This window comes from Pyxicephalus adspersus, chromosome 1 (genome assembly GCF_032062135.1).
Source record: "Pyxicephalus adspersus chromosome 1, UCB_Pads_2.0, whole genome shotgun sequence".
NCBI lineage: Eukaryota > Metazoa > Chordata > Amphibia > Anura > Pyxicephalidae > Pyxicephalus > Pyxicephalus adspersus.
The window spans coordinates 142,832,216-142,844,627 of NC_092858.1; the positions used below are offsets into that span (position 1 = coordinate 142,832,216).

The window sequence follows — 12,412 nt, forward strand, 5'->3', positions numbered from 1 at the left end:
AGAACCAAGGAGGAACTCAAGGAGGTCAGGGAGGTTTTCAAATATCTCTCTCTCTCTTTTTTCTATCTATATATATATATATATATATATATATTGTATTTTTTAGAGATTGCTACACATTTGACATTTGAAAATCAAGTGTAGCATTTTTGGGACGTAATAGGAAGTTCTTCAGCCTATATTAGGTGAGTTGTATTGATATGAGAGAAACATTATAGCACTTAAAACAACATGTTTTCTATTGCAGAATGTTATTTGGAAAGCACTGGTATACATTGTAAGATATATATCATATCTAGTTTGTGTAGTCTTTGTTTGATTGCGCCAATTTTTATCTAGCACCATTACATTTCATCTTAAATGTTCAGTGTTCCGAAACTATGAACATAAATATGATGTAGCAAACCATCCGAAGTGCTCAGCTATGACAGAACTCACAGCTTTATTCAACAGGTGTCAAGTTTTTTTAAAAGTATTTTTATTCAGGATTACAAACTTCATCTATGGAAATTGCACAATAGCCACAAAATATACTTTGCTTTATATAAAATCTGACCAACGAAGAACCTCAACATTCCCCACTGTTACCAATGACCACCAGTTGAAAGATGTTCTCTATGTTTTCACTGGGTGTGTTCAATCGTCTTCTGTTCACCTCCACTAAAGACTTCAGAAACCTGAATTGTTTCTTCTGAGAGACAATGAGCAGAGACCCTATCAGGCATGTGCTACGTAACAGAGGAAAGAAGGCCTGGAACCGGGGCTGTTACATGACCAAATAGGTAAGTACAGCGGTACCTCGGTTTACGACAGTATCTTGTTACGGAATTTTCGGGTTACGAAAGAAAATGTGGATAAAATTTTGTTTCTGAAACCGAGAGGAGCTTCCAGATACTGAATTAAAACAATATTACAACAATGTAACATCTTTCCTCGTCTTGTCTAGGCTTATCGTGTCTAGGCTTGTCTTGGCTCGTCTTGTCTCAGCTCGTCTCTTCTTGTCTTGTTTCGTGTCACTCAGGCTACCACAGTCTCAGTAAGCTAGTAAACATCCCTGACTGCGTCTCGAGTGATTGCTGTGCTTTATTGTGATTTTTTTTTTTGATAATTTTTTTGTGTGTGCTGTATACTTTGCGTGCTGGTATACTATACGCCAAAAAGAGTCCTCAAGGTAAAGTTTTTCTTGATTTCTCTATGTAACATTATTTTCTATATGTTAAATAGTATAGTACAGTATTAAAAATAAATGGTAATTTTTTGGTAATGAGAACACATTTTTTTTATTTCCTTTATTTCCTATGGGAAAATTTGATTCCAGTTACAAAATTTCAAAATAAGAAATGTTTTTTGGAATCAATTAATTTCTTAAACCGAGGTACCACTGTAATTGTATGTAAAACCAATATTTTTAAACTGATACTTCTTCTCAAACTCTTTCATTACCAATTTATTTAATCCAAACAGTTTCCATCATATATTTTATGTTTCAATTTGTTAAGAAAATGATAACCAATACAAATTAAAACACATTCTAAATAGATGAAATTGGGTAACAGAGAAGTTACACCCATATGTTAACATTAAGAAGAACCCTTTTTGAATCACTTTCTTGGAAAAGGAATACAGACAAACACTTATGACTCTTCTGACTTTCTAAGTTTGCACATTCAGTTCTAGTCAGTGATTCAAAAAGACATGAGCCACGTGCCCTACGTTGGTGATCAATGTGTTGTTTAATCGCAGTGATGACTAAGGAGTTCACTCCCTGACCTTTAACCCCGTGAGATACCAGAAGTGATTTCTAGCTGGTTTTTATAGTAGTAGTTAGTCACATTTAAGTTGACCTCTTATGAAAGTAATTAAGACATTTCACCACAAGAATGTGACAGAAAGATGCCTATTTTCCAAGAACAAAATGGGAAGTTTAAAGGTGTGTGAGATAGCCATTGTCTAATTACATATTTATGTCACCATTGAATCATATCTACAATACGTGTTAATTTTGGAAGTTTGAGTTACATAGTTGAGGGTGTGAATTGCCAAATCACTGGAGTATAGGTGTTAATACTGTTATAGATCCCCACTTGTACCCAAAAACTTATCTGAAACCCAATTCGGTTACTATCTTTAGTTATGGGTTTCGGTTAAATTTTCATGTATACTAATGTCCCCTTATGCTCCTTATCTTTAGTAATTCTCTCTTCTTCCCTGGGTTTCATGGTCCCAAAAGCTTTTGTTGGGGGGTATTGTGGGGTCTTCTCAGAGTATGCAACTTTGACAATGATTCTGATATTCTACCAATCTTCTTCCTGAGACCCTTGTCCCTATATAAAATTGCCTCCACAATCTCCAAGCCAAAGGGGTAAATGTCACAATATATTACTCGCTTTGCAAGGACAGGAGCCCTCCCTACTTCCATATGTACACCATTGGGAGGAGGATACCAGTACAATACTAGAAATGGACTCTGGAAAATTGAATCCAAATAGCAATTGCAGATGCAGTGGTATATGGTAACCAAATATATGGTGACATTTGACCCCTTTTAACTAGAAAATGGTGAAACCATGGGATTTATAAGGCATCATTACCAAAATAGTCTCAAGTATACTGATTAAATAAACAACAATCATGTAAGACATTACATTTAATGAAAGAGACATGCAAAACACATGTGAAAAGCATGTACAGTATGTCCACAACAAATTAGCAACACATAAAACTCAGATCCAACAACAATTTAAAATTGAATTGTCATGTTAGACTTTGGTTCCCCTGAAGTATAATTTGATGCATTTTGTGACCACTAAGGTGTGCGTCCTCAGGAGTTATTTAATAGTTATTCATAGATATAAAAAGATACATGTGTCATTAAACGCTAAAACAAAGATATTTGAGGGTATAAATACTGAAAGCCATACCCACTGGCTTCCCAAATTGATGTCAAGCCATCCATTCTTACATGGAAGGTTCACCACTGCAAAACTAGGATTAAGTATTGGGGAAAAGTCTGTATTCTGATCTGATTATATAATAATGTGTATTCTAATCTGATTATATACTCTACAGCCACAATCTTAATGTTTATAAAGATTGCATATTTGTTCCAGGGCATAATATCTCTTTCAGGACTATTCTGCAGTGATGTCCATAGTGATGTCACTAACTGTCTCTCGAAGGAGCTCACAATCTAATGTCCAATTAATCCAATAATTATGCCAATAAATCTAAATGTATGTTTTTAGAATACAGGGGGAAACCAAAGTGCACAGAACCAGTGCAAACATAAAGGGAACTTACAAACTTCATGAAGATAATGTCCGGGCTGAGATTTCAACCTGGAATCCTGGTGCAGCAAAAGCATCCTGGTCACTTAACTTTAATCATAGGAATGGTAATGGCTATTTGGAATTTAAAGGCTTGAAAGTAAATCTATTTCTCTAACATATGAACAATTGGAAGCTTGATGTGGGGAACAACTACTTACTATTCAAGATGTAAGTCACATCAGATATTATTACCAACAGATGCACAGAATGTCAGAACATCAGATGTGCAGTGTTAAAGCATTGCTGGTTCTTGAAAGGGAAGAAGCCAACAATGCAGGCGAAAGTGTAGTTCAATCATGGAATCTCAGTGTAGTTTGTCCACAAATGGAAATAAATCTGTGGTATAAAAACTCAACAGGATCAACAGATAAATTAGAATTAGATAACGATTACAAAAGAATGACTAATATGGAAAATAAAGATAAATTTTCTACTAAGCGCTGGATTTTTTATAAAACATTTTAAGCTTAATAATTGTTACATTTGTGGTTGTAATATTTTTTTCTCTTTTCCCTCTTGTATTTGCCAACATTTATTCCATGTTAAAACCGCATGAATCTAAATCTTTATAAAAAACACATTCATTTTTTTCTTTGACCAGCTTTTATCATTCACATTCCAGCTTTGATACACTATTGTTTTAGGTAGTGCATTACAGGTATTTTGACCAGGACTGTAGAATATGGAATAACAAAAGGTCATCTGATGCCTAACCAGCATGTCTAATATTAAACAAAAACTAAGGCTTTGAAAGTACCTACTTTGAATAGTTTATTGTCTCTGTCATGTGCCAAGTGAGTACGTGCATCAAAGCAGGTCAGCTGCAGTCAGGTCTGGTACATGTAAATGTTTCTATTTAAAAAAGAGAGAAGAAAACTTACTGTAACACCCTTAGACAAAGACCTCATTGACCAAGGTATCCCAGTTCAGGCAGCTTATAATGTTTCATTCAGCAGTGGCTTATTAACTAAGCAGCTACAATCTGGATATTAGAATTGGGGAAACCTTTATAAAAAGAGGGTTAGCCAATTAATATTATCAAACAAGGATTGATTTTTCTGGCCCACAATTGTATATATTTATTTATAATAGCAAGACGTTCTTTACAATTTATTATAATAACAATATAAATTTGTTAAAGCTCAACTGAAGTCAAAGTGCTCTACTTTGAAAAACACTTCCCCATTAAAAAACTGGTGAATTTTGGGTAAAAACTTGGCCAAATAGACCCCTTGTTTTTGTGACTTCGGTGCATAACAAGTAAATAATTTAGAATTTTTTCACATATTTTTCCTTTCCTTTTACAATGCTCCAATCAACAGCAATGCTTAGTGCAGTTTTATGAAAAAGGGAACATTAGTGATATTTAATGGAACACTGAGCAGGGGGAATGTCAGACCACTGAAAGCCTAGATCACTGTCCGATACTCATACATTCATTATTGATTCCATGTGGAGCTTAAATGGTTTCATATCTCCATGTTAATTTAAATTCAATAGCTAGATTCACCTGCTATGATTTTCAATTTCTGTCCATCTGGAAGTTCTGGATGTTCCATCCTACCTTTTCATATTTTATCTCTCCTATTTAATTAAAAAAATAAAATCCAGCAAGGATTATAAAATCAATGGTAGATATGGTGCCACAAGATCTAAGCACAGAAATTTCTACCAGCAAAGTATTTTTAGACTTTAAGCATTAATAAATGTTAGGATATTGCTTTCTTTTTCCTAATTGTGGTTATTATTATTATTATTAATAAACAGGATTTATATAGCGCCAACATATTACGCAGCGCTGTACATTAAATAGGGATTGCAAATGACAGACTAATACAGACAGTGATACAGGAGGAGAGGACCCTGCCCCGAAGAGCTTACAATCTAGTAGGTGGGGGAATTTCACACACAATAGGATGGGCGATATGTAGTGGTGGGAAGTAATGAGGGTTTAGCAGACAGAAGAAGACGGGTAGGCAAGTTTGAAAAAATGAGTTTTGAGCGCTCTTTTAAATCAGCACTTTCCAGTCCAGGGAAATGTTCTATTTGGGAGTTCTGTGAGTTGTATTGCATTTATTTACAATGGTATCTATGATCTGATGGAGTGGCAATGATATGACATGCATCACATTTCAACAGTACAACATGGCAGGTAGAATTGGGATCATTTTAAATTTGGAGCCAAAAAGATTAACAGAATTTGTATTGTTTACTTTATATATAACGATATTATGTGCTATACCAGGCATAATACCATCTTTGTATTGCTAAATATGTTTGTTTTAGTAATGAACTTAAACTTCTGAAGTTAGATCTCTGGGGTGCATGTGTGCAACTGGCTAATATGGCGGCCGTTTAAGCCACTTCCGCACCAAAGGAATCCTCGTTTGCCGATCTGTGATCGTGCAATTTCTTCGGCATCGGTGGAACATTGATGAGTCCGTTTCCAGAACTGTGTGCCAAGATGGCCCTGAGCCTGCTAAGACTGTCTGCTCACAGCAAGTAGTATGCTTCTGGAAAGTCTCATCCCTCTTTACCTGAAGTTATAGCTCCATGCTTATGCTTAAGCAGACTTTGAAACTAACACAACTTTCATGATCCTCACAGAACAAGGACAAACATTTTCTTGATTTAAATATTATTCCTTAATGTGGCACTAAACTCACCTAACAACTTTGCAACACCAGTCATTTGGGGGCTTGAAAGTTTATTTGATGGTAGACAAACAATCTGGACATTACTCACTTGAATGTCATTGTTTTGGGAAACAGTTCAATCAGTGGGTTTAGTTCTATTTTAGTGATTTATAATATTTTAGTCCTGAACATACACCAATCAATGTGTGTTTTGTACAGCAAAAGCCATTGTAATGCAACACTAAATGATAAAAATAAGTTGAGCGCAAATGTTCTCATTTGACATCTGTGTACTGTTTAGAACTTAATACTGGAACATATGTATATAAATACTGTATATGCAAAAAAGTAAATGTATAGCCAAAACCTTTTCCAGTTTGTAATTAAATTTTGAGCTAACTTTTTGCTATATGTGCCCTATTAGGGAGATTTCCTTCATCCGTCCCATCCTGTAGATGCAACAACAAATATAGGAAAATCACTACAAAGTAAGGAAAAGTTTCCACTTAAACACTTGTCACAGGAATAGGTGTCCTAGTTTGAACATTTCACATGAACTTTTGAGAATGGTTTTCCCATCAGCTTCTGCCTTGAGGACAAGACCTGGGGTGGGGAAAACAATAAACTCCTGGCAAAGCCTAAAACCACTAACAAGCTATCTATTCTTGATTTCCAAACTCCTAATCCTAATCACAGATTGCCTGTAGAGAGAAGTAGTTCTGGAAGCATGTCTTCATCAGTAGGAACTTGTGCACCAAATCAATAGGACTTCTAGCAGCTGCCTCTGCAAGAATTGTACAAGACCAGTGATGATGGCACAATGAGAAGTAAAGCTGTTTTTTTTATTTCTACAAGATCAAATTAAAAAAAAATAAGAATGGAACATGCTTTGGAGGGGGAGTTTTGGGGGTATAGTTAGGTAATGCCTGGACATTCACTTTAATAGTCTGACAAATGTGGGTGAGATCAAACCTATAGAAATGTATAGATAAAACAGTTCAGGCATACAGGATGTGTCCTGTGCATTCAGTAATTTAGCAGCAATTCTCTATACGGTAATCCGTAATCATTTTCTTAGAAGTAGTTAGGAATATGCAACAGGAAGTGATATAAAACAGTGTTAACATTTAGGAAGTGAATGTCATTGAAGATTGTAACACATGATGATTTTACTTCTCCATTATTAATTACAAACCATAAAACAAATTTCCTGGTATGGTTTTCACATCTACAGAACAATAATTAGTTAATAAAATGATTTGGAAAAAAATCACAGCAGCAAAAAAAAAAAGATGTACATCTTACTAACAAATGTTTTGCCTTTTTACTGATTACATTCAAAGGCTCCCCAGATGAAGGCAGCGCCTCTCACTTAACACCACTTCATAAGCTTGACCTGATGAGTTGCAAAGATTAAACAAATAAAATAAAAGCAGATGAAAGGCCGGCTGGATGGCTAGGCGCTGCTCGGAAAAAAGGGTGGATGGTGGACGGCTACCACCTCTTTCCTGTATGATTATTTCAAAAGTTTATACCAGCGACTGTGTTTGATAAAAAGAGGAGAAATAAAATGTTATCAGTAACTTCAGCTGGAAGCTATCACTTAAATAATTGTATGCGTTTTTATAAAACTATTTCATATTTGATATAGGAGAAGGCATTTTAAAGCTAAATTAGTTGTCCTAAATGTATTAAAAATTTTCAAGAAAAAAAAAGAATTCATACGGTATATCTCATTGCATACCTCTAGTTACATAACTTTTTTTTTTACTTAACTTTGCAAATTCCCTAAAACTCATTAAATACTATATATATTTATATATATATGCTATAATAAGTTGGTTAGTGGGTTTTCTGCACTCATCACCACTTTCCCCCAATACACTTGTACTGTGCAGAATACCAGATTTGGTGGTCCAGGATTGCTGAATCACCCAGGTTCACTGATGGAAATGTATCCTCTCTAGCTTTGGATAAAATCAGGCCCATTGAAACTATGATAACAAGAAGGAGAAGTAAAACTGTAAAACTGGGCAATCAAAACAATGTATTTCTAAAGAAATATGTATTGTGACTTCAATTGGGCCTAAATAGTGACAAATGTTTCCAATAAATGTGTCCACTGCAATAGTCATGTTTATGGAAAGGAGAAGAAATCTGCTGGCTAGGGTGTAAGATGTAACATCAACCTGCAACAGTGCCTGACAATTGGTGTATAATTTCATTTTTACTGGCATATTTATGTCACTACTGGATTCTTGTGGGTAGAATCAGAAACAAAACTAGAAGGGTGTTGAAACTGTAAAAAGTCAAAAGACTCTCAGCAGACTATGAAAAAGGCAGTTGTCTGCCGTTAGGTTCTACTACAATAAAGACAAGTATAGACAGCTGTCTGAGCCCCATCCCTGCTGCACCAAGTGGCTTACCCAACCCGCTGCTCCAATAATCCCTATAAAAACATTTGTAAAATCATGTGTGGTGTAAAGTATCTTTAAAGAATAGAATCCTATTACCTGCACTCATGAATATAGACAAACCTAGCCCAATGCAGGCAGAGCTTAGTGCACATCTCAAGCAGTGTCTACCCCTACAACAATAAGGGTATATCATTGGTGACAAATGGGCAGATTGGTCAACATTTGCTTAGGGCTACATAATTTGTAAACTACTTCAATCACAGGAGCTGTTTTTTTTGGGAGTAGCTACATACCACAGCTGATGAACATTTAAAGCATATTGAAAGCCAACAACAATAATTTTTTGCAGTTCACTAGTCCTTAAATAAGATTTTGGTTCCCCCTCTCATTGTAGTGTTAGTCGAGAAAAGTATAGATTGTTTTAATATATACTGGTTACTGCAGATGTTATTACTTTTTGAAAAAAGACATATTAGGTTACATTTGTTAATTGGTATGTTATTTCATACCATTCCATCTCCATTCCCCATTATGTAAGTAATGTTTTTTTCATGAAACATGAGTCTTGAATTGATAATTCTCAAAGTGATGATTGACCTGCCAACCTAAATCTTGAAAAATGTGTTTTATCAGTGGGAATTATAGGACTGTCATCAGTCTTTCTTATTTAAAAAAATGTTTATGTTGTTTGACATTTATAACAAAGTATTTATGGTTTTAGGTAAAAACTGTCAAAGTATAATCATGCTATTTTTATGAACCTGAAAAGTCCCAAATTTTCTTTATTGTGTTTAATTGGCTTTTAACCAGGGATGTGGTGCACAGGAATAATGCAGGCACAGCATGATTTATTGAGTAATGAGTAAAAAATTATTCATAGGGTGCTGTGCAGAGATTAGCTTTAAACATTTTCATCTTCAGATCATTAAGTTTAGATAAAAACACAACACCTATTAGCAAATAGATTTTGGAGTTGGTGTTTACTAAGTGCCCTGGTATGTTTTTCAAGCAATTCCTTTTAGTTATAACAGATTAAAAATGTAAATCTTCATTAATTGTGATTTTATAGTGTTACACTGTTATAAATGCTACTCATTTTATAAAATGTAATTCGTTTTTAGAAGCTAGCTTTGTGAAAAATGCAAGAACAATATATTACAAGTCACAAGTCTCAATAAATAAATTGGTGGTAAAAAATAAGCACAGATAAATATGTAAAAGATAGCAATGTAGACATTTTAGATAAATCAGAAATGTAGATAAAAATGGCATCATAAAAATATCAACCTAAAAATAGGTGATATGTGCAAAAACATGTTCAGCGGGATAAAAATGATAACAATATAAAGCTACCCATGGTGAAGTAGCGTTGGATACCATTGTTAAGATTTATAAATCACCTATCTTTTTTCAATCCAATAGCATAAAAAAGTCATGTTTGACACATATCATATTTTATCTAGCAGAAAACAACACACTGTCTCGCCAGGACTGGCTTTATATTGTTGTTATAATTTGGTTGCAAACTATTGGACCACTAATATTTGTATAACTTTTATACTTACTCAGTAGTGGTACTATCTAACACCCCATAAAATCAATTGATAAAAGTAAAAATTATCTTTTTGGTTCCAGTGGTACACCATTTACCTTGTATGGGTCCTTGGATTATAGTTTAAGAACCCCAGTTTTAGATCCGGCAGTGGTGCTGAAAGTACTGTAAGAAAATAGCAGCATTTAAGTTTGTTGGTTTTAGTAAATAATGGTTTAATAACTGTCAATAGTGGTTAGGATAAGAATTTAAATGCTAATTGTATTTAAACCCAAAAGCTAAATGTAATTTTAGCAGCTAAGTACCTCAACTTGTCTTTGATATCTTGCAGCTTTTGTACAGAAGAACTCAGAATGGGAGAAGAGGAAGCAGTACAATAAGTTTATGTGCTGACCAGGAACATGCTTATAGAAGAATAAAGCTAGGTGATTTAGAACTACAGTTGGAATTAGCTTAAAACTACAGTTGACATTCAAAAATCCGGTAACCTCTGGAACTGAGGTGCACCAGATTTTTGAAAATTCTGGATTTTTGAAGGTTATACTTACCTCCAAACCCAGGGCAGCCTTCCTCTCGCAGCACCCGTGGACATCTGGCACAGTTCCAGGGAGCCGGCAGCAGGGATGTCCCAACGTGTATTTAGTTAAGCAAGCAAGACCTAACAGCGCCATCAAAACATAAGTGGCCAAACACTGTAGTACAGTCCCTGTACTGAAAATGCAATCCGAAATTCATGCCGGAATGCTTCATTGGAACCAGATTATCGATGAGCGGATTATTGATTCAGGTGCAGCAGGTCAATGACAGCTTGGGCTTGCAGGAAGTGCATCAAATACTGATGGCTGTCACTCTTTCTAAAGATATCTAATGATGGGAAATAATTATTGGGGAGGGGGTCTAAATGAAGGTGAGTAGTGCAGAAAACCCTTTTTTTCTCATTTAATTGACTATTTTTGGTCAAGCTTTTATTATGTAAGGCGGTATTCCCTGCCTTATTTTGTGGCTGGCAGATGTGTATGGTCTCCACCTAATATAAAGACTGTATTGGCTTATTTTGAGTCAAACTCACTTTAGCCATGCCAAATATTATTGTTATTAAAGATTGTTTATAAAGTGCCTATTATAGCACTATACATTAAACAGGGATGCAAATGACAGACAAAATGCAAACAATTTCACATCAGAGAAAGCAACCTTACGCAGGACCTAACCCATAGGAGCTTACAATGTAAGAGGTAGGGAAGCCTAGTACACAATAGGAGAGGGATATGGAATGGTGGCTTATTAGTAATGGGTTAAGCGACAGAGGAATATGGGTTGGCTATTTTAAAAAAGTGGGGTTTACCTTCACCTTAGTAGCATTTTAATCATATATTAGATGAAGTAATGTGGTGTATTTGCTTTACTGTTTATGGCTTTAATCACCTGTTTATGTTTTAAATGTGGCGTTTCTCCAATATTCTCAGGAAGAATGGATGCCTTGACACACAATGACATAAGACAGTAGCTAAAGAACACAAGGAAATCATTTGTCTAATCTTTAATTGCTTTGATCCTGATGAAAACCAAAAGCAGCTTAGAAAAACAAAACCATGTATTGACCTGGAAAATAAGAACAATGAAACAGAAATTGCAATATATAATTAAACCACTCTAGGTAGTTAGACAAATTGGTGAAGATGTTAGGAAGAAAATATTGCCATTATACTAAAAGTACACACAAACAAAGGTCATTTTAATTGACCTTAATGTTACAAAAGTATTCAAGTTGAAAAAACGTCCATTGAGTTGAGAACTTTGACCTGGTAATCTAATTTTTCAATCCCCATGCATTTAAATGTAAGGGTTCTATCGGTCAAATAAATACAATACTTCTTTCACAAAACCTGCACCCTAAGCAGACTAAACAGCATTATTACTACTATAAACATTATTACTTTTTTTGTCCAAAGTCTACAGCTAAATCATAATGTCTATCTCTAGTGACTCCTAATGTTTTTTTGTTTTTCGCTTGCTTCGTATCATTTACTACTCCCTGCATGCAATAGTTGTTAAAAGTTTCCACTGGATAAGATCAGGGATGGCTAATATGTTTTTAGGAAGCTATGTGTGGCACTTTACCAACCCCTCCCTCAAACTTCCATTAAACAAAGGAAATCAAAGTTTATATAATAATTATTTACCTGGGTCTGAAATAAGGTATGTAGGGAAAACTAAAAATATTTATTTTAAAATATCATTAACCAAAATTATAGGCAGATTAAACTTCATTTTTCGATATACTATAAATAAAGAAATTAAAAGTTTTTTATAAGCTTCCTCCTATTTTAAGAAATAAATGGTATGGTGTAAAAATGGTGTAATTAGTGCATTAGTGCTATGAAGCTTTATTTTGTTTCCCTGACTTTATATGCAGAAACAAGGAGTATATTAGTAAACTAGCTACACTTAAGGTCAGATACAGTTATCCATATATAT

General features: G+C 34.6%; 1 protein-coding gene across 1 annotated transcript in view; it reads right to left on the reverse strand.

The window, feature by feature from the left end:
* The window catches only part of LYRM9 (LYR motif containing 9), a 99,146-nt gene that overhangs the window by 10,745 nt on the left and 75,989 nt on the right, over nucleotides 1-12,412 (reverse strand). The window lies entirely within an intron of this gene.